The sequence below is a fragment of the Artemia sp. Qi Xiang Cuo genome, unplaced genomic scaffold (genome assembly GCF_049724085.1).
Source record: "Artemia sp. Qi Xiang Cuo unplaced genomic scaffold, ASM4972408v1 HiC_scaffold_23, whole genome shotgun sequence".
NCBI classification, from domain to species: Eukaryota; Metazoa; Arthropoda; class Branchiopoda; order Anostraca; family Artemiidae; genus Artemia; species Artemia sp. Qi Xiang Cuo.
Genome location: NW_028297432.1, coordinates 6,499,735 through 6,522,214, shown reverse-complemented (window position 1 = coordinate 6,522,214; position 22,480 = coordinate 6,499,735).

Sequence of the window (22,480 nt, the reverse complement as noted above, 5' to 3'; positions counted from 1 at the left end):
GGACTGCTCAAAATTGGTACATACTATTTAACTTTTTCAAAGGTTTTCTGTACCAATATGGGCGTGGACAGACACTGCTTTTTATCAGATTCTTTTTGTGTATATGTCCTTATCAAATGTGCTGTTTAAAGTTTTTGGTACTACTGGTGGGGATTGTTCTTTTATGTTTTTGAAAATAAAAGCGTGGAATTGCAATAATCTTATGTCCAATTTATGTCTCTATCTCAGATTAAAATTACCTTGCGAATACAGATTGTATATTTTTCGAATTATAATGCTTTTAGTAACTGACTACTGACTGCTGAAATTTTGTATAAATAACAATCTAGTTATAACCAATACAGTATTACCCAGGTAGAAATATAGTGTGTTTATTTGAAGATTTCTGACGCCGAGGTCGGTAGAAATAGGCATAGATGGTATCCTAGCCAATGTAAATTTGGTGTTGGAAAAGAAAATAGTAATGGCTACAGACTCTTGCAATTTTGTAGGCATAACAATCTAGTTATAACCAATGCAGTATTTGGTCATAAAATGGCTCATAAGTTAGTATGGTATTCACTTGATGGTAAGACAGCTAACCTTATTGATTATATAATTGTAAACCGAAGACCGACAGGATCAATACAAGATACTAGGGTATATAGGAGTGCTGTTATTGATATTAAAAGTAAAGGTCATCATCTAATAGTATTTAATGTTAATTCAAAGTTGAAATTTAGGAAGGGTAACTACCTTTTGGGAAGCTATAAGGCTGGTAGACTCCAGGATGAGAATTTGAGAGAAACTTTCCAGGAACAGTTGAATACTAAACTTGAGAGTTTAAAATTTGACAATGTGGAATATGGTTGGAATTTTTGGAAAATAGTTTGCGAAATCGCTGATAGTGTCTCAGGGAAGAATGTTAGGAACACAGCTAGGAATATTTTTTAAAATGCTTTATGTTTAATAGAGAAGAAGACGGGCTTGTACAAGAAGTATTTGAGTGATAGACCATATTAAAATGAGAGAACAGTGTAAAGAAAGTGGAGAAAGCATTAAAATATGAACTAAGGAGGTGTGGGTTGGAGGCAATGGATAAAATTGTCAAAGATCTAGAAGATGCAGCTAGACGGCATAATAGTAAAATATTGTACTGGCATTTTAATAAATTGAGAATGAATGGTCAATCTGGACTTGTCCCTGTTAAATATAGGAACGGGGTAACAATTAGTGATGAGGGAAGAGTTAAACAGAGACGGGCACAACATTTTGAGAATGTGCTAAACCGTGATAGAGTAAAAGGAAAAGATAAGGAGAAGAATGAAAGAGTTTGGGACACTTTGTATGTGAAAGAAGATTTATTTTCTCAAGAAGAATTAGCGAGAGTTCTAAAATGATTAAAAAAATAATAAGGCCTCAGGTGCTGATAGTTTGATAAATGAATTTCTTAAAAATGGTGGTTATGAGGTCAGAAATAAGTTACTGAAGATTATGAACATGATTTTTGAAAAAGGGGAAGTATCTAATGAATTTAAGAAAACTCTAATATAACCCCTCTATAAGAAAGGTGATAAGAGAGAGTATGGTAATAATAGATGCATTAGCCTGGTTTCTATATGTAGCAATTTTATTTTTAATGGTGATACTTTTTTGTATGGTGATACTTTTTAGACTTGGAGATGCTGTACATAAAATTTTAAGAGAAGAACAGAGTGGTTTTAGGAAGGGTAGAGGATGTATGTGCGAGAATAACATTGCTGTGGCTATGGTACGAAATGAGAGTAGTAGCGGGTTTCGTATTAAATCAGGAGTTAAGCAGGGTAGCATTCCATGCCCATTTATATGGATTATTTTGATGGACTTTATCTTAAGGAACACAGAAAAGTTATTGGGTAAACACGGAATCAAATTTGAAAGTAAAACTATCTTGGACTTAGATTGTGCTGATGATTTAAACATCCTAGATGAAAGTGCTAGCAAAATAAATAAATTTTTAGAGGTTTTGAGAGCTCAGGGTGCAAGAATAGGTTTTAAATTTGATGCAAAGAAGACTAAGTCGCTAAGGCTAGATATAAGCGAAGTTGAAATGGTGATGTTGGGTAACGAGAAGATCGATAGAGTGGACAACTTCTTCCTCTTGAAAGTATTATTAATGAAGCCGGTAGGGGCAGTGAAAAGGATAAAAGTAGAATAGCCAAAGCCCAGGGTGTATTTTCACAGTTGAAAAAGGTTTGGAGGAATAAGGAAATAAGTCTGCGAACTAATATTGGAACCACAGTTTATAGAATTATCCAGTATGATCAGTCTCTATCTCACACATTACAAAAACTTGGACCGGGGTGCAAGTGCTCCGGAGAACGTTTTCGCAGATATAAACATAAGCGAAGTCAGATATTTTCACGGGTGGACAAGTCAGACTGTGATCTAATCGGAAACAAGTGGAAACTCGCTATTACGAATCATGCACTTGGTAACCATTTCTCGGTGATTGACGAAAACAGACTAACCCGCTAATGCAGAAATAAGTGGGAGGAGCTTTTTGTTCGCACCGAGAAAGAAGACCAGAAATGATCTGCGATAAGCTTACTGTCTATAAACTGTGATTGGAAGCTACAGTGATGATATTGGTTTTACATGGTTCTGAAGCATGGGCGCTCCGAAAAACAGAGGAAGATTTGCTAGACTTTTTTCCAGAGAAATTTGCCTGCGGATTGTTTTGGGTACCCGACTGACTGATTGTATCTCAAACTGTAGATGGTACGAGAAGTGTGGTTCAATCCCGCTTTCTAGGGATATAATGAGATAAACGGTTGAGATGGCTAGGGAATGTTCTGCTGATGAAGGATGACAGATCGTCAAAGATTGTTCTTTTTGGCCAACCGTCTAGGGCCAAACGAAAAGCAGGTCGTCCTTGGTTCGGGAGGATATTGTAATGAAAGATTTAAGGGAAATGTTAACTTCCTGGGAGGATGTAAACAGGGACACTTTGTATAGATCGGGATGGAGGAAAAGCGTGAGTATCTATATTGGCCTTGGGTGGCTTGGTGCTGCAGTGAGTTGTTAGTAGTAATAGTAGTATAATGTTTCGGAGATTGGAAATCTGTCTGGGTCTGAAGCCTTCTGTTCCAAAGGTACAACTGATTACTCTATATAGATTGCTATATTTTCCCTTGGATGTGGAATTGTGCATGATGTTCCAAAGAGCCTCTTTTTACAAGATTGAACAGGAAAGTGATAAAAATTGAACAGGAAAGGGTAAAAAGCGATTAACTTTTTTAGCCATGTTGACTGACATTCTTTAAAAAAAAGAAAAGTTCTATTAGGCCAGAAGGGATTTGGATTCCCGAAAACAGAAGCCAAGAATCTAATGTCCCTAGAATTGTTGTAGTAAATCTATTTTTTTTTAAATCTAGTTTTTTTTTTAAATTAGGAAATATAAAAACTTTTAGTTTCAATTTTTTAGTAAGAATAAATTATTTAAAATCACACAAGATTAACTAAGGTACGACTATAACTTTTTTATAAAGTTAGCAAATCCTACTAAACAACACAAAGAAGTCAGTAGAAATATAGATAGAACTTCTAAAAAAGTATAAAAATCGGCAAGCTTTCTACCACTGTGTGTTTTTTTATGTCGAACAAAAGTATTCTTCTAGTTTCAAAAATGCACTTATACCTCTTGTTTTATTTTATCACCAAGACTGACTTGTTCTCTTGTACAGAAGACGTTAAAATATTAAAAACTTTTCGAATATTTAAGGTATTTTGTGAACATTTGACCTAATGCGTTTTCAATTGAATCTAAAATCCATCTAACTTTGGCTCCAATTGCTCTAAATCGTGTGCGTTCTAGTCTTAAATATGGGTAAGTTTGCCCATTCCAGAAGTTTAAAATTAACTCTCGAATAAGGAGCCAAAACCCTTGGAGTGATAAAGGTTGTCTAATCCAGTTAATCGTGACCAATAGTCATATTTTGAACACTCAATAAGAGTGAGTTGCTAACACTAATCATTATAAGCAAAACTAACTTATATTGAAAGTCAAATAAGCTAAGATAAAGAGGAATAACAAGAAAAATAAATTATTTGAACACAATGCTTAAAAAAAAGATTAAGTGATTAAATTTTGAACTTGTTATGATAGTTTAAGCATATGTAGTTGATTATGTGGTTATGTCCTCAGCATTTTCATGACTCTTGCTTTTAATTCATGACTTAGCTCTAGTGTGTTCCAGCTTCGATTCAGTTGCATGGCTGAGGATTAATCTCTACGGGGTCCGTAGAGATTATAGAGATTAAGCTAGATTATAGCCGGTGCAAGGCTGAGCGATACAATTGCTACTTGTCCGTGTAATATATATATATATATATATATATATATATATATATATATATATATATATATATATATATATATATATATATATATATATATATATATATATATATATATATATATATATATATATATATATATATATATATATAAATATAAATATATCCTCCTGACGACCCTTATCCCTCAGGGTGGACAAATACAGTTAATTTTTTTTAGCGCGATAGTTATTGGTTGGAACGTCATCTATGCACTACAGTTGGAACCAGCGTACCTGGCTTGCCATCTGTGATTTTTTTCAGCTTGTTATTGGTAGTGGAAGAGTGGTTTTTGCACTAAAGAAATGGAGGAAAGTTCAAAATCGAAGAAGATAAGGAGGACAAGAGGTAATAAAATTCCTAATTTGTCTTGGAATGAAAGGTGGAGACTGGAAAAAAATAAGCTTCCTTAGAAGGATTAACACTTCATTTTGGGAGGGATTTTTTCACCTATATCCATTACATCATCTATTGGTGTGCGACTATAGTTCAATGTCCACCCCCGTGGACATCGGTTCTCAATCAAGCATTTTGAAGTTAGAAAGATAAGAGTCGACAGAATCGGAAGAATCGGAAGTCGCAAAGAATCGGAAGAAAGATAAGAGTCGCGAAGAATCGGAAAAAATCGAATCAATTCAAAAAAGGGCCGTGCGAATAATTTTCAAAGAAGGCAAGGTGCCTTACTCTCTGCTCCTAAAAAAAGCTAGTCTGAAAACCCTGGAGCAAAGGAGGGTGTCGTTGTGCCTCCGTTTTGCAAAAAAATGCCATAACAAACCCTCGGACGGCAGGTATTGTCCCCAAACGTCACTCACCATCCAGATTACAGCCACCTCGAGCCGTTTCTGAGCCCATCCCTGCTTTGTCCCCCATTCACTGCGTTACTTTAAGATACGACAGAACTTTTATCCCCTTCATTACAGAGAAAATGAATAAAATGCCTCAATAGTTTCTTTTTTGCCCTCTTTTGTTGTTTATTAGCTGATGGTACTGCCCCGGTTCTTGCGCTCTTTTGCTCGCCCCCCCTTTCTTGACCAGCTTTTATTGTCTTTAACTCTTTTATTGATTTACTGTAGTTTAATTGCTGACACTTTCTTAGTATCCCTTTTAATTTAAATGCATTTATGTTTTGTGCTAAGTTTAGTTTGACCAGTTTAATGCATTTATGTCTCGCTCTAAGTTTAGTTTGACAAATTTTTGTTTTTTTTAATTTTTTAATTGACTTTTTAAAGTTTTAATTATTGACTTTTAAATGATGTTCATTATGGTTTTCTCTATTTCGTTGTTGTTCTTTGCATTTGCAGGGTAACCATTTATTTGTTGTTGACTCCAAACTCCGAATTCGGCCCTGTGTGGGCTTGTGATAGCGATTTTTTTGAAATAAATATCTCTTATCTCTCAGAACAGAAGAACTTCCTATTTTAATGTCTTTTCTTTACTTTCGCTTATGGTCACCTTCAAAAGCTGAAAACTATGTTTTCTCTTGTAGTTACCGTGCCTGATGCCTTGGCAACCATCGATGCCAGTGATGTTGAGGACCTTTCTGCAGATGAAAGTGATGATGACCTCTTTGAGCCCCACGATATAGAACTTGAAGATACAAGTGAAGATGAAGATCCGAACAGCGCCGTCCGGCCAGGCGACGAACTTATCATCGACGAGGAAGTATCTGAACTGGAGTCTGATTTTGAAGATTACAGACCTCGATCCGAGCGGGCTCGGATATCGCAGCAACCTATGACACGACCAAAATTGATGAAATGGAGGGACAGCATGGGATTTGAGATTCACTTGGGTCCAGTAAGAGATGAAGTTATCTTTACTGACCATTCTGATTGGAAACCGGAAGAGTTTTCCACACAATACTTCTCCCAGTCTTTTTTCAATGAGACAGCTTATGCCACAAACTATATAAAAAAAAAATCCACAAGAGCCTGAATGTAACTGGTGACAAACTTAAGACATTTTTGGAGTTGTAATATTGATGGGCAATCTCAAATATCCTCAAATCGAAATATACTGGAAGGCGCAGTACCGTGTAAACCAGATAGCAGAAAATATTGGAAAAAACCGTTTCTTCACTCTAAGAAGCAATCTGAAATTTGTTGTAGATGAAGAAATTTCCGACGACATTAAGAAAAACAATCGGTTGTGGAGAGTTCAGTCAATTATCGACCTTTTCCGTACCGTTTTCCTTTCTTTCACGAGTGACAAAAATTGTTCAATTGATGAGCAGATGATCCCATTTTATGGCAAAACGTCGTTGAGGCAGTATGTACCCAATAAGCCAAATCCCGTCGGCCTCAAAAACTTTGTCTTGGCTAATCCGAAAGGCCTCATACTTGACTTCGAGATTTATCAGGGTGCTACTACGCTTCCTGAGGAATAAGTGAAGATGAAAAGGTGACGTTGGGTAGCGAAAAGATCGATCAAGTGGACAGCTTCACTTACCTTAGTAGTGTTAGAGGCAACGCTGTAGCGTTGCCTATAGTAAAGGCCATAAGGCTCCAATGTTTTATTATTATCATTTTTTTTCCTAGAGGCACTTCTTATGCAAAGGGTGTTCGTAGAAACTTTCAATTGGAAATTAGAAGTTCTAGTGCCCTTTTTAAGAGCCAAGAGTGATATGAGGGCACCTAGCTCCCCCCCCATGCAATTTTTTACCCAAATGAATCTGATAAAATTTTGAGACAGCCATTTTGTTAAAAAGTGGTTCAAAGATGAAATACCAAAACTCGGAAGTCGACACAATCACCAGAGCCCTGGGGCAGCCATTGTAAGTTATGCCCCGGGGGCATATATGGTTCTTATGGAAAGTGTGCAGCTCGTATAAACTTCAGAGAGGGCTCATTTGATTGTAGATTTAAATTCCTAGTTCACTTTTTAAGAGTCAAAAGAGATCGACGGGCATCTAGCGCCCCGCCTCTTATTCCCCAAACGCATCAGGTTAAAACTTATAGATAGCCATTTTGTTAAAAATAGTTGAAATATCAGATAAAAAGCCCTCCGGGGTTGGCACAACCCCCCAGAGCCCGGGGGCAGTTATGGTAAGGTATGCCCCGGGGGGCTTGTAAGGTTTTTATGGAAGGACTTGTCTTATAAATTTTAGAGGGGCTCATTTGATAGGAAATTGAAAGTTCTAGTTCCTCTCTTAAGATTCAAAAGTGATCCGAGGGCATCTATCTCCCCTCACCCACTCTCTTTTTCCCAAATACATCCTATCAAAACTCTGTGATAACCATTTTGTTCAAAACAGTCCAACGAGCAGATAAAAAACCGTTGGGGTAGTAAAAACATAACATAAATATAACCCCCATAAGCCCAGGGGCTATGTATAAAGCATAACCCCCCAGAGCTCAGGGGAAGGGCTGTAACTTATGCTCGGGGGGGACATATAAGATTTTTATAGGTGATCGTATAAGCTTCGAAGGGGAGTCAAATGATTAGAAATTGAAAGTTTCAGTTCCCTTTTTAAGAGTAAAAAATTATCCCCCCCCTCACGCCCTTTTTCCCAGATGCATCTGATAAAAGTTTTGGGATAGTCGTTTTGTTCAAAATCGAACAAAGATCATATAACACAGCCTTTGGGGTTTAAAAAAAACGAGAACTCGGGTGCAAGTGTTGTAAATTATGCCCCGGGGGCAAATAAGGTTTTTATGGAAGGGGGGTTGTATCAAATTCGGAGCGGGCTATCTCGATTGGACATTTAAATTTCTTGGGCCCTTTTTAAAATAAAAAGGGACTGGTTGGCAACTACCCCCCCCCCCCCTGCCCTCTTTCCCCCAGATCCATTCGATTGAATTTTGAGATAGCCAATTTTTTAAATTAGGTTCTAAATCGGATAACAAAAACTCCGGGGTCGGTATACAACCCCCAAGAGCTGGGGGCAAGTCTTGTAACTTATGCCCTGTGGGTATATAAGGTTTTTATACGAGGGTTTTTAAAATAGTTCAAAGATCAGATAAGCCCGATCGTTTCTCCCACTTAAAAGAATCTTATTAATGATCAGAAAACTAAGTCGGAAAGGCTAGGAATAAGCGAAGACGAAAAGGTGGCGTTGGGTAATGAATAGATCGATCAAGTGGACAGCTTCACTTACCTTGGTGGTTTTGTTAGTAAAGACGGTGGGTTTCGTGAAGATGTTAAAAGTGAAATATCCAAGGCCCAGGGTGTATTTTTCACACTTGAAAAAAGTTTGGAAGAATGGGAAGGTAAGTCTGCGAACCAAGATTATAATACTGGAAGCTATGGTGATGACAGTGGTCAAGTATGGTTCTGAAGCATGGGTGCTTCGAAAAACGGAGGAAGATTTGCTAGATGTTTTCCAGAGAAATTGCATACGTATTGTTCTGGGTACCCGATTGACTGACCGTGTTTGAAACAGTAGGCTCTCCGAAAAATGTGGTTCAATCCCGCTTTATAAGGCAATAATGAGAGAAAAGTTGAGATGGCTAGGACAAATTCTGTGGATGAAGGATGACAGATTGCCAAAGGTTGTCCTTTTCGGCCAAACGGAAAGCAGGTCGTCAGTGGTTGGGGTGGGAGGATGTCATAAAGAAAAAGTTAAGTGACATCCTCCACCCCAACCACTGACGACCTGCTTTCCGTTTGGCCAAAAAGGACAACCTTTAGCAATCTGTCATCCTTCATCCACAGAATTTGTCCTAGCCATCTCAACTTTTCTCTCATTATTGCCTTATAAAGCGGGATTGAACCACATTTTTCGGAGAGCCTACTGTTTCAAACACGGTCAGTCAATCGGGTACCCAGAACAATACGTATGCAATTTCTCTGGAAAACATCTAGCAAATCTTCCTCCGTTTTTCGAAGCACCCATGCTTCAGAACCATACTTGACCACTGTCATCACCATAGCTTCCAGTATTATAATCTTGGTTCGCAGACTTACCTTCCCATTCTTCCAAACTTTTTTCAACTGTGAAAAAAACACCCTGAGCCTTGGCTATTTTACATTTAACATCTTCACGAAACCCACCGTCTTTACTAACAAAACTACCAAGATAAGTGAAGCTGTCCACTTGATCGATCTTCTCATTACCCAACGCCACCTTTTCGTCTTCGCTTATTCCTAGCCTTTCCGACTTAGTTTTCTGATCATTAATAAGATTCTTTTAAGTGGGAGAAACGATCGGGCTTATCTGATCTTTGAACTATTTTAAAAACCCTCGTATAAAAACCTTATATACCCACAGGGCATAAGTTACAAGACTTGCCCCCAGCTCTTGGGGGTTGTATACCGACCCCGGAGTTTTTGTTATCCGATTTAGAACCTAATTTAAAAAATTGGCTATCTCAAAATTCAATCGAATGGATCTGGGGGAAAGAGGGCAGGGGGGGGGGTAGTTGCCAACCAGTCCCTTTTGATTTTAAAAAGGGACCAAGAAATTTCAATGTCCAATCGAGATAGCCCGCGCCGAATTTGATACAACCCCCCTTCCATAAAAACCTTATTTGCCTCCGGGGCATAAATTACAACACTTGCACCCGAGTTCTCGTTTTTTTTAAACCCCAAAGGCTGTGTTATATGATCTTTGTTCGATTTTGAACAAAACGACTATCCCAAAACTTTTATCAGATGCATCTGGGAAAAAGGGCGTGAGGAGGGGGATAATTTTTTACTCTTAAAAGGGAACTGAAACTTTCAATTTCTAATCATTTGACTCCCCTTCGAAGCTTATACGATCACCTATAAAAATCTTATATGTCCCCCCCGAGCATAAGTTACAGCCCTTCCCCTGAGCTCTGGGGGGTTATGCTTTATACATAGCCCCTGGGCTTATGGGGGTTATATTTATGTTATGTTTTTACTACCCCAACGGTTTTTTATCTGCTCGTTGGACTGTTTTGAACAAAATGGTTATCACAGAGTTTTGATAGGATGTATTTGGGAAAAAGAGAGTGGGTGAGGGGAGATAGATGCCCTCGGATCACTTTGAATCTTAAGAGAGGAACTAGAACTTTCAATTTCCTATCAAATGAGCCCCTCTAAAATTTATAAGACAAGTCCTTCCATAAAAACCTTACAAGCCCCCGGGGCATACCTTACCATAACTGCCCCCGGCTCTGGGGGTTGTGCCAACCCCGGAGGGCTTTTATCTGATATTTCAACTATTTTTAACAAAATGGCTATCTATAAGTTTTAACCTGATGCGTTTGGGGAATAAGAGGCGGAAGCTAGATGCCCGTCGATCTCTTTTGACTCTTAAAAAGTGAACTAGGAATTTAAATCTACAATCAAATGAGCCCTCTCTGAAGTTTATACGAGCTGCACACCTTCCATAAGAACCATATATGCCCCGGGGCATAACTTACAATGGCTGCCCCAGGGCTCTGGTGATTGTGTCAACTTCCGAGTTTTGGTATTTCATCTTTGAACCACTTTTTAACAAAACGGCTATCTCAAAATTTTATCAGATTCATTTGGGTAAAAAATTGCATGGGGGGAGCTAGTTGCCCTCATATCACTCTTGGCTCTTAAAAAGGGCACTAGAACTTCTAATTTCCAATTGAAAGTTTCTACGAACACCCTTTGCATAAGAAATGCCTCTTGGAAAAAATAATAATAATAAAATATTGGAGCCTTATGGCCTTTACTATAGGCAACGCTACAGCGTTGCCTCTGATACTACTAAGGTAAGAGAAGCTGTCCACTTGGTCTATTTTTTCGCTACCCAACGTCACCTTTACATCTTCACTTATTCCTCAGGAAGCGTAGTAGCACCCTGATAAATCTCGAAGTCAAGTATGAGGCCTTTCGGATTAGCCAAGACAAAGTTTTTGAGGCCGACGGGATTTGGCTTATTGGGTACATACTGCCTCAACGACGTTTTGCCATAAAATGGGATCATCTGCTCATCAATTGAACAATTTTTGTCCCTCAGGAAAGAAAGGCAAACGGTACGGAAAAGGTCGATAATTGACTGAACTCTCCACAACCGATTGTTTTTCTTAATGTCGTCGGAAATTTCTTCATCTACAACAAATTTCAGATTGCTTCTTAGAGTGAAGAAACGGTTTTTCCCAATATTTTCTGCTATCTGGTTTACACAGTACTGCGCCTTCCAGTACATTTCGATTTGAGGATATTTGAGATTGCCCATCAATATTACAACTCCGAAAAATGTCTTTAGTTCAGTCAGCAGTGACATTCAGGCTCTTGTTGAATTTTTTTATAGGTGTAGTTTGTGGCATATGCTGTCTCATCGAAAAAGACTGGAAAGTACTGTGCGAAAAACTCTTCCGGTTTCCAATCAGAATGATCAGTAAAGATAACTTCATCTCTTACTGGACCCAAGTGAATCTCAAACCTCGTGCTTTCCCTCCATTTCATCAATTTTGGTCGTTTCATAGGTTGCTGCGATATCCGAGCCCGCTCGGCGCGAGGTATGTCATCTTCAAAATTATACTCAAGCTCAGATACTTCCTCGTCGATGATACTTTTATCGCCTTGAACGAAGGCTCTGTTAGGATCTTCATCTTCACTTGTATCTTGAAGCTCTATATCTTGGGGCTCAAAGACGTCATCATCACTTTCATTTGCAGAAAGGTCCTCAACATCACTGGCATCGATGGTTGCCAAGGCATCAGACACGGTAACTACAAGAGAAAACATGGTTTTCAACTTTTGAAGGTGACCATAAGTGAAAGTTAAGAAAAGACATTAAAATAGGAAGTTCTTCTGTTCTGAGAGATAAGAGATAAGAGATATTTATTTCAAAAAAATCGCTATCACAAGCCCACAAAGGCCGAATTCAGAGTTTGGAGTCAACAACAAATAAATGGTTACTCTGCAAATGCAAAGAACAACAACGAAATAGAGAAAACCCTAATAAACATCATTTAAAAGTCAATAATTAAAACTGTAAAAAGTCAATTAAAAAATTAAAAAAAACGAAAATTTTTCAAACTAAACTTAGAGCGAGACATAAATGCATTAAAAACTGGTCAAACTAAACTTAGAACGAGACATAAATGCATTTAAATTAAAAGGGATACTAAGAAAGTGTCAGCAATTAAACTACAGTAAATCAATAAAAGAGTTAAAGACAATAAAAGCTGGTCAAGAAAGGGGGACGAGCAAAAGAGCGCAAGAACCTGGGCAGTACCATCAGCTAATAAACAACAAAAGAGGGCAAAAAAGAAACTATTGAGGCATTTTATTCATTTTCTCTGTAATGAAGGGGATAAAAGTTCTTTCGTATCTGGAATTAACGCAGCGAATGGGGGACAAAGCAGGGATGGGCTCAGAAACAGCTCGAGGCGGCCGTATTCTGGATGGGGAGTGACGTTTGGGAAAATACTTGCCGTCCGAGGGTTTGTTATGGCATTTTTTGCAAAACGGAGGCACAACGAAACACTCCTTTGCTCCAAGGTTTTCAGACTAGCTTTTTTTAGGAGCAGAGAGTAAGGCACCTTGCCTTCTTTGAAAATTATTCGCAAGGCCCTTTTTTGAATTGATTCGATTTTTTCCGATTCTTCGCGACTCTTATCTTTCTTCCGATTCTTTGCGACTTCCGATTCTTCCGATTCTGTCGACTCTTATCTTTCTAACTTCAAAATACTTGGTTGAGAGCCGATGTCTACGGGGGTGGACATTGAACTTTAGTCACTCACCAATAAATGGTGTAATGGATATAAATGGTGAAATCTCTCCCAAAATGAAGTTGTAATCCTTTTAAGGAAGCTAATTTTTTCTAGGCTCCACCTTTCATTCAAAGACCAATTAAGGATTCTCTTACCTCTTGTCCTCCTGCTCTTCTTCGATTTTGAACTTTCCTCCATTTCTTTAGTGCAAAAACCACTCTTCCACTACCAATAACAAGCTGAAAAAATCACAGATGGCAAGCCAGGTACGCTGGTTCCAACTGTAGTGCGTAGATGACGTTCCAACCAATAACTATCGCGCTAAAAAAATTAACTGTATGTCCACCCAGAGGGACAAGGGTCGTCAGAGGATATATTTATATTTATATATATATATATATATATATATATATATATATATATATATATATATATATATATATATATATATATATATATATATATATATATATATATATATATATATATATATATATATATATATATATATATATATTACACGGACAAGTAGCAATTGTATCGCTCAGCCTTGCACCGGCTATAATCTAGCTTAATCTCTATAATCTCTACGGACCCCGTAGAGATTAATCCTCAGCCATGCAACTGAATCGAAGCTGGAACACACTAGAGCTAAGTCATGAATTAAAAGCAAGAGTCATGAAAATGCTGAGGACATAACCACATAATCAACTACATATGCTTAAACTATCATAACAAGTTCAAAATTTAATCACTTAATCTTTTTTTTAAGCATTGTGTTCAAATAATTTATTTTTCTTGTTATTCCTCTTTATCTTAGCTTATTTGACTTTCAATATAAGTTAGTTTTGCTTATAATGATTAGTGTTAGCAACTCACTCTTATTGAGTGTTCAAAATATGACTATTGGTCACGATTAACTGGATTAGACAACCTTTATCACTCCAAGGGTTTTGGCTCCTTATTCGAGAGTTAATTTTAAACTTCTGGAATGGGCAAACTTACCCATATTTAAGACTAGAACGCACACGATTTAGAGCAATTGGAGCCAAAGTTAGATGGATTTTAGATTCAATTGAAAACGCATTAGGTCAAATGTTCACAAAATACCTTAAATATTCGAAAAGTTTTTACTATTTTAACGTCTTCTGTACAAGAGAACAAGTCAGTCTTGGTGATAAAATAAAACAAGAGGTATAAGTGCATTTTTGAAACTAGAAGAATACTTTTGTTCGACATAAAAAAACACACAGTGGTAGAAAGCTTGCCGATTTTTATACTTTTTTAGAAGTTCTATCTATATTTCTACTGACTTCTTTGTGTTGTGTAGTAGGATTTGCTAACTTTATAAAAAAGTTATAGTCGTACCTTAGTTAATCTTGTGTGATTTTAAATCATTTATTCTTACTAAAAAATTGAAACTAAACGTTTTTATATTTCCTAATTTAAAAAAAAAACTAGATTTAAAAAAAAATAGATTGACTACAACAATTCTTGGGACATGAGATTCTTGGCTTCTGTTTTCGGGAATCCAAATCCCTTCTGGCCTAATAGAACTTTTCTTTTTTTTAAAGAATGTCAGTCAACATGGCTAAACAAGTTAATCAATTTTTTCCCTTTCCTGTTCAATTTTTATCACTTTCCTGTTCAATCTTGTAAAAAGAGGCTCTTTGGAACATCATGCACAATTCCACATCCAAGGGAAAATATAGCAATCTATATAGAGTAATCAGTTGTACCTTTGGAGCAGAAGGCTTCAGACCCAGACAGATTTCCAATCTCCGAAACATTATGCTACTATTACTACTAACAACTCACTGCAGCACCAAGCCACCCAAGGCCAATATAGATACTCACGCTTTTCCTCCATCCCGATCTATACAAAGTGTCCCTGTTTACATCCTCCCAGGAAGTTAACATTTCCCTTAAATCTTTCCTTACAATATCCTCCCGAACCAAGGACGACCTGCTTTTCGTTTGGCCCTAGACGGTTGGCCAACAAGAACAATCTTTGACGATCTGTCATCCTACATCAGCAGAACATTCCCTAGCCATCTCAACCGTTTATCTCATTATATCCCTAGAAAGCGGGATTGAACCACACTTCTCGTACCATCTACAGTTTGAGATACAATCAGTCAGTCGGGTACCCAAAACAATCCGTAGGCAATTTCTCTGGAAAAAAGTCTAGCAAATCTTCCTCTGTTTTTCGGAGCGCCCATGCTTCAGAACCATGTAAAACCAATATCATCACTGTAGCTTCCAATCACAGTTTATAGACAGTAAGCTTATCGCAGATCATTTCTGGTCTTCCTTCTCGGTGCGAACAAAAAGCTCCTCCCACTTATTTCTGCATTAGCGGGTTAGTCTGTTTTCGTCAATCACCGAGAAATGGTTACCAAGTGCATTATTCGTAATAGCGGGTTTCCACTTGTTTCCGATTAGATCAGTCTGACTTGTCTACCCATGAAAATATCTGACTTCGCTTATGTTTATATCTGCGAAAACGTTCTCCGGAGCACTCGCACCCCGGTCCGGGTTTTTATAATGGGTGAGATAGAGACTAATCATACTGGATAATTATATAAACTGTGCTTCCAATATTAGTTCGCAGACTTATTTCCTTATTCCTCCAAACCTTTTTCAACTGTGAAAATACACCCTGGGCTTTGGCTATTCTACTTTTATCCTTTTCACTGCCCCTACCGTCTTCATTAATAATACTTTCAAGAGGAAGAAGTTGTCCACTCTATCGATCTTCTCGTTACCCAACATCACCATTTCAACTTCGCTTATATCTAGCCTTAGCGACTTAGTCTTCTTTGCATCAAATTTAAAACCTATTCTTGCACCCTGAGCTCTCAAAACCTCTAAGAATTTATTTATTTTGCTAGCACTTTCATCTAGGATGTTTAAATCATCAGCACAATCTAAGTCCAAGATAGTTTTACTTTCAAATTTGATTCCGTGTTTACCCAATAACTTTTCTGTGTTCCTTAAGATAAAGTCCATCAAAATAATCCATATAAATGGGCATGGAATGCTACCCTGCTTAACTCCTGATTTAATACGAAACCCGTTACTACCCTCATTTCGTACCATAGCCACAGCAATGTTATTCTCGCACATACATCCTCTACCCTTCCTAAAACCACTCTGTTCTTCTCTTAAAATTTTATGTACAGCATCTCCAAGTCTAAAAAGTATCACCATACAAAAAAGTATCACCATTAAAAATAAAATTGCTACATATAGAAACCAGGCTAATGCATCTATTATTACCATACTCTCCTATCACCTTTCTTATAGAGGGGTTAAATTAGAGTTTTCTTAAGTTCGTTAGGTACTTCCCCTTTTTCAAAAATCATGTTCATAATCTTCAGTAACTTATTTCTGACCTCATAACCACCATTTTTAAGAAATTCATTTATCAAACTATCAGCACCTGAGGCCTTATTATTTTTTTAATCCTTTTAGAACTGTCGCTAATTCTTCTTGAGAAAATAAATCTTCTTTCACATCCAAAGTGTCACAAACTCTTTCATTCTTCTCCTTATCTTTTCCTTTTACTCTATCACGGTTTAGCACATTCTCAAAATGTTGTGCCCGTCTCTGTTTAACTCTTCCCTCATCACTAATTGTTACCCCGTTCCTATATTTAACAGGGACAAGTCCAGATTGACCATTCATTCTCAATTTATTAAAATGCCAGTACAATATTTTACTATTATGCCGTCTAGATAGACCACAATTTTATCCATTGCCTCCAACCCACACCTCCTTAGTTCATATTTTAATGCTTTCTCCACTTTCTTTACACTGTTCTTTCATTTTAATATGGTCTATCACTCAAATACTTCTTGTACAAGCCCGTCTTCTTCTCTATTAAACATAAAGCATTTTAAAAAATATTCCTAGCTGTGTTCCTAACATTCTTCCCTGAGACACTATCAGCGATTTCGCAAACTATTTTCCAAAAATTCCAACCATATTCCACATTGTCAAATTTTAAACTCTCAAGTTTAGTATTCAACTGCTCCTGGAAAGTTTCTCTCAAGTTCTCATCCTGGAGTCTACCAGCCTTATAGCTTCCTAAAAGGTAGTTACCCTTCCTAAATTTTAACTTTGAATTAGCACTAAATACTATTAGATGATGACCTTTACTTTTAATACCAATAACAGCACTCCTATATACCCTAGTATCTTGTATTGATCCTGTCGGTCTTCGGTTTACAATTATATAATCAATAAGGTTAGCTGTCTTACCATCAAGTGAATAACATACTAACTTATGAGCCATTTTATGACCAAATACTGCATTGGTTATAACTAGATTGTTATGCCTACAAAATTGCAAGAGTCTGTAGCCATTACTATTTTCTTTTCCAACACCAAATTTACATTGGCTAGGATACCATCTATGCCTATTTCTACCGACCTCGGCGTCAGAAATCTTCAAATAAACACACTATATTTCTACCTGGGTAATACTGTATTGGTTATACTGTATTGTAAAACACCATAAATACTGTATTGGTTATAACTAGATTGTTATTTATACAAAATTTCAGCAGTCAGTAGTCAGTTACTAAAAGCATTATAATTCGAAAAATATACAATCTGTATTCGCAAGGTAATTTTAATCTGAGATAGAGACATAAATTGGACATAAGATTATTGCAATTCCACGCTTTTATTTTCAAAAACATAAAAGAACAATCCCCACCAGTAGTACCAAAAACTTTAAACAGCACATTTGATAAGGACATATACACAAAAAGAATCTGATAAAAAGCAGTGTCTGTCCACGCCCATATTGGTACAGAAAACCTTTGAAAAAGTTAAATAGTATGTACCAATTTTGAGCAGTCCTGAAACCAAATTTTAACATGCGCATACAGAAAGTTCAGAATTTTGAGCAACAAACAAATCAACTAGAACGAAAGTAAAGAGTATAGAAATACGTATATTTTTGTAGAAATATGTATGCTATGGACTAAGTATTTTTTGAGCCACAGTTATTAATGCTTTATGACTATAAATAAGAGTACTGGTTATCTAAATGACAATTCTTTTGTAGCTTATTAAACCCAACAAGAATGAAAATTAAAGCTAAATTTAGCTTTTGTTAAAAAGCTAAAAAGTTAAAGCTAAAATTCGTATTCCTTCTTCTTCTTTTTATTTCTATGACATGTGAATTTGACAATCACTACTTGGCTTATATTAATATTAATTTATATTAATATTAACATATTAACATATATATTAATATATATATAACATATATATTAATATATTAACATTTTATATTAATTATGACACAATTTAGAAATATCAAAGACTAACCTTACACTGTAAAGCATAGAAACGGTGTCAGGTTAAAAAAAAAAAATTAAATTTAAAAAAACAATTATTTCTTTGAAGTTAATACTTAGCAATTGCTGACAATGCTGATCAGACGAGAAGAGTAGTTGATAGTAGTGACGATGCTGATAGAAGAATATTATTAGAGGAGAGAAGCTCAATTGACAATATAATCGAAAGTCAGCATTTAAGTATAATTAAAGTCCGCAACAAGATGAGAAAATATAGTAAAAAAGGTACCCAAATCCGATTAGTTTCTGATTCTCCAAGTGAGATACCTGCAGTGCAGCAATACTAGGTGACTCCTGCAATGATTCAACTTCACCAAATAGCAGATTTTCAAATTGTGAGAGATTACCAGGGGACGCCTTAAAAATCACAAAAGCTTATTCTAAACAAACTTAAAATACATTAAAAAACAAAACCATCTTAATCCCAATAACCACTTTTACATAAATCATGAGTAAGTACAAGATAATTTTTCCAGAAAGGAGGTCAAAAACACATACAAGTGCCGTTTTACGCCATAGTCTCTCGTTTTTTTGTGGAGGGGGGGGGGGGGTATTGGTACCAGTCTCAGAGAGAAGGGTGTTCCTCCTGATCCGTCATATGCGTCTATGTATTATTTTAATATAACATAACGATGCGCAGATGTTCCAAATACCAAATAGACTTGTAAGATAACAAAATAATTTCAATTTTGATTATAGGGTTCCAAGGTTATTGAGTACAAAATCAGAGTTCAAGATAATCATACAACCGTCCATTAATGATACACAGCAAGTATAAATATACCATAGTTTTAAGTTACATTCAGTAATTTTGTTTATCAACCCTATTTGATCAATTGGTGATGTCTGGGACACGACTTGGTGTTTATTTTTCAACTTCCCAAACGCAATAAGCATCATTCACGTTTTTTCTTCTTTTTTTCTCAAATAAACTGGTAAGATAAACGGAATAAAAGTAAATCCTAATTAATTACGTTTCTTGTTTGAAGAAATTCAATGGCTATATCTACGCATTATAGGGGGAAGAGGGGATCGTTAGAAAAGTTCATTGACCATGTTAGGGCATTAGGAGGGGAGGGGTATTTGTCAATAACAAGCAACCCTCCCCCTAATACCTGAATACAGCGAATAAATTTCCCAAATAATAACACCACAATCACCCCTCCTCCCCATTGCCAGGATATAGCCAAATTTTTTAAACAAGGAATACACAAGGAATGCAGACAAAATAGCCGATAAAGTGGAAACAACCATTGAAATCCAATTAATGGAAATTTCTGAAATACAATTAATGAAAATTTCGGAAATTTACATCTGAACGGAAATTCAGAATGAATATTTCAGAAATAGAATTCGGCACCACGCTCCTCCCCCCCCCCCCCTTCTTTTGGCTGTGGATCCATTTCGGACAGTTTTGGTCACCTAGCACCAAATATTCGTAAGTTAATTTAAGTCAGCGTCCTCAAGCAGAATTAGGAGTTCCAAAACCTCTTCTGGTGTTCCAATTGGGGCTATATATCCATAGCAAAAGTTCGGTTAATTTTACTTCATAGAAACGAAGAAATGAAATAAAAAAAGAAAGATGTGTACCGTTCAATTTCCCATTCTAACATAATAAGAAAAATCTATTATATTGGATTCTAACATACTCCCCAATTTATAAGCTTTGACACACTATGTGAAAAGAATGACGTATCAATTTTAGCAATTTCATATTTATCTTTTCAAAAAAGAAGAAGTTTTGTTTAGATCCTACTTTTCTTTGACTGTGTAGATTTTAAGCCAAATTTGATCCCTTTTTTCTATTCTTTTTCCATTTAGTAAATTGTTTTTCTCAAGCTTCAAAAGTACGAAAGCTGAGATATTGGCTTGAAAACGCCATAATTTGGGCTTTAGATTCATTCCAACTAATGGAGCATCCGTGGAGTTGGGGAGAAGAAGTATTTATGATGGCTCGAGGGAGTATCAGGAGGACTTGAGGGGATATTTTTGAAAGTTTGAGAAGTGGCAATATCACAACTGTTTGAAATAATTTATGCTTTTGAAAGTTTGACTCCATCGGTTTATGTAATTTCTGGTGGTTATATGTTTGGTTTCTTCACATAGTAATTTCTGCTTGTTTTAGGTTTGACATCAGGTATAGGCTAATTTCTCAAGTTTCAAATTCGTTCTTTACTTTTAATGGCAAAATTTTCTTTTCTTTTAAATTGGATTTATTTTCCTTTTTTAACTGAGTAGTTTTGAATTTATAATCGGTGAAATTTTTGCGAGTAAGTTTTAAAATTAATATGAATTAATGTTAGTTAATTATAAAAATATAATTAAAGCACATGTCCTGATAGTAGTCGTGGAAGGATTTGCTAGTTGGGCTACTTAACCAGTTTAATTTTGAAATTCTACATTGGATCATCAGCCTCAGGTGCCCAACAATCAAGCTAAAAAAATTTGTTAGCAGCAACTTAGGTGAAAATCAAACACTGTTTCTGAAATATTCACTAATTTTTGTTTACTTTCTTTCTTTTTTTGCGGGGGGGGGGACAGAATTCGTCCTAACTAGATTTTGTTTTTCCTTTGGAAATTATCCCTAAAATTAGATATGACTTATTCAGAAATAAACTAGCATACAATTGTCATAGAAATTACAGAAGCTTCTCATGATTTTAGTTCTCATTTATTTAATAGTAATTTTGTTTTATTACTTTCAAAATAATGCTTAATTTGTTAATCTAAAACTAGATCAATTGTTCAAAAATTAAATTATAAACAAAACAGTTATTATTATACAAAAAACATTAATAACCACTGATATGAAATAATAGTTTAGACCTACAACAAAAGTACGAAGAACAAAAGGGAAATCTTTTTGTAAGACAGTGGAAATAATTTGAATGAATATTTCGGCCCTATGTCCAAGGGCCGCCTTGGAGTCTGATTTCAATTGATTCTCGGACTACCTGTTTTATGCCTAGGTCACCAGAATTTAGAAAAGCGCATACAACAGCATAAAGATGATATTGTCAAAGCTCTATATTCTAATATTTCCACTGTTTCATCTGATTCTGCATTAGGCATTCATAGTTTTGAAAATCCTACCCACAACATACTTTTTGATGAATCTGTCCTTATTCGCAATGACCTATACATAAAACAAATAGTCCTAGAATCGTTTTAAATCAAACTTAAGATTAACAATAATATTTTCTTATATTGGAACTTTTGTGAATATACACTAAATGCTCTATACAGAAATTTAATTATAAATGATCTTACAAAATATTCTAAAAAACCGATAGACACTAACACAGAACCGGTCACAAAAAGACCTTTGAGGTTAGCTGCCAAAAAGGCTGGATTAGCAATAAGAACGTGTTTTTAATTTATTTTTCTTTCATCTCATTGAATCGCCTTGGTTTTACCTTACTTTTTATCAGTCCTGGTTGAAATTCGCTGAAGTAATGATGCTAGGACTGCTTTGAAAAAAATTTGTCAATTTTTTGGTTTTATTGGTCTCGTTTTGTTGTGAGTATTTTTTCTTTCATATTTTTTTTTGTCTTGCTGAGGACAGCCCTTGGACATAGGGCCATAATATTCATTCAAATTATTTCCACTGTCTTACAAAAAGATTTCCCTTTTGTTATTTGTATCTTTTGTTGTAGGTCTAAACTATTATTTCATATCAGTGGTTATTAATGTTTTTTGTATAATAATAACTTATGCCGAACATGTTATACCCTCAACAGGGTCTTCTAGGCTCAAGGCTCTAGGCAGGCATGCCTTTCCAAAAACTAACCTGACAAGTATGTGTCCAACAAGAGAGTCATTCATACTCCTGCCATTTACCCGTGCCCCAGCCATTTAAACATTTGCCTCTCAATTACTTGGACTATCTGTCTTGGCTTTTCTCTATCTACAATTACCCAGCCCAGTCTTGATGCAACCTATTGCCCAAAATACTTGATAAATTCAATTCAAAAGCAAATTTATGGTCCTATGTCAATTTTAAATTCTTGGTCAACCTTCTTAAGACCATAGGCGGGTCTGCCTTGTTTGCCTCTTTTTTGAATTCTTGATCAGCATGCCTAAGGCTCTAGGCAGGGGGCCTCTCAGACACCCCAGAACATCATAGGATTGCATATTAGTGCTTATAAA